The 1128-nt window shown below is 55.1% G+C and overlaps 1 non-coding gene across 1 annotated transcript in view; it reads left to right on the top strand.

Moving 5' to 3' along the window:
* Nucleotides 1-247: 247 nt before the first annotated feature.
* LOC124724861 overlaps nucleotides 248-1128 on the top strand; it is a 1909-nt gene continuing 1028 nt past the window's right edge. The window contains exon 1 of the ribosomal RNA XR_007006632.1: nucleotides 248-1128. This exon is cut by the window's right edge and continues 1028 nt beyond it. This is a non-coding gene — a ribosomal RNA (small subunit ribosomal RNA).

Raw genomic sequence — 1128 nt, 5'->3', positions numbered from 1 at the left:
AGCACGGGTGGTCGCACCGAAAGCGTCTACTCGCCTAACTCCGGGCGATTGCGCCTCTCTCGAACCCGACCAAGTACTTGGGACGGCGCTGCGCGCCGCCGGGACCTGAGAGGGTTTCGAGGTGTATTGTGCAGGGGAGCTCAGCCTCCTCCTGTTTGCAGAATGATTGAGCGGACGCTTGCGTGTTCGCGCGGGCCCCCGGGACACACTCCCGGGCGGCCGGCTGCTCAGCTCTAGTTGACGCAGCTCCCTGGTTGATCCTGCCAGTAGTCATATGCTTGTCTCAAAGATTAAGCCATGCATGTCTCAGTACAAGCCGCATTAAGGTGAAACCGCGAATGGCTCATTAAATCAGTTATGGTTCCTTAGATCGTACCCACGTTACTTGGATAACTGTGGTAATTCTAGAGCTAATACATGCAAACAGAGTCCCGACCAGAGATGGAAGGGACGCTTTTATTAGATCAAAACCAATCGGTCGGCTCGTCCGGTCCGTTTGCCTTGGTGACTCTGAATAACTTTGGGCTGATCGCACGGTCCTCGTACCGGCGACGCATCTTTCAAATGTCTGCCTTATCAACTGTCGATGGTAGGTTCTGCGCCTACCATGGTTGTAACGGGTAACGGGGAATCAGGGTTCGATTCCGGAGAGGGAGCCTGAGAAACGGCTACCACATCCAAGGAAGGCAGCAGGCGCGCAAATTACCCACTCCCGGCACGGGGAGGTAGTGACGAAAAATAACGATACGGGACTCATCCGAGGCCCCGTAATCGGAATGAGTACACTTTAAATCCTTTAACGAGTATCTATTGGAGGGCAAGTCTGGTGCCAGCAGCCGCGGTAATTCCAGCTCCAATAGCGTATATTAAAGTTGTTGCGGTTAAAAAGCTCGTAGTTGGATTTGTGTCCCACGCTGTTGGTTCACCGCCCGTCGGTGTTTAACTGGCATGTATCGTGGGACGTCCTGCCGGTGGGGCGAGCCGAAGGCGTGCGACCGCCCCGTGCGTGCTCGTGCGTCCCGAGGCGGACCCCGTTGAAATCCTACCAGGGTGCTCTTTATTGAGTGTCTCGGTGGGCCGGCACGTTTACTTTGAACAAATTAGAGTGCTTAAAGCAGGCAAGCCCGC

The sequence above is a fragment of the Schistocerca piceifrons genome, unplaced genomic scaffold (genome assembly GCF_021461385.2).
Source record: "Schistocerca piceifrons isolate TAMUIC-IGC-003096 unplaced genomic scaffold, iqSchPice1.1 HiC_scaffold_1018, whole genome shotgun sequence".
Taxonomy (NCBI): domain Eukaryota; kingdom Metazoa; phylum Arthropoda; class Insecta; order Orthoptera; family Acrididae; genus Schistocerca; species Schistocerca piceifrons.
Note: the sequence above shows the minus strand (reverse complement) of the source record. Positions and strands in the feature narration are given on the sequence as shown.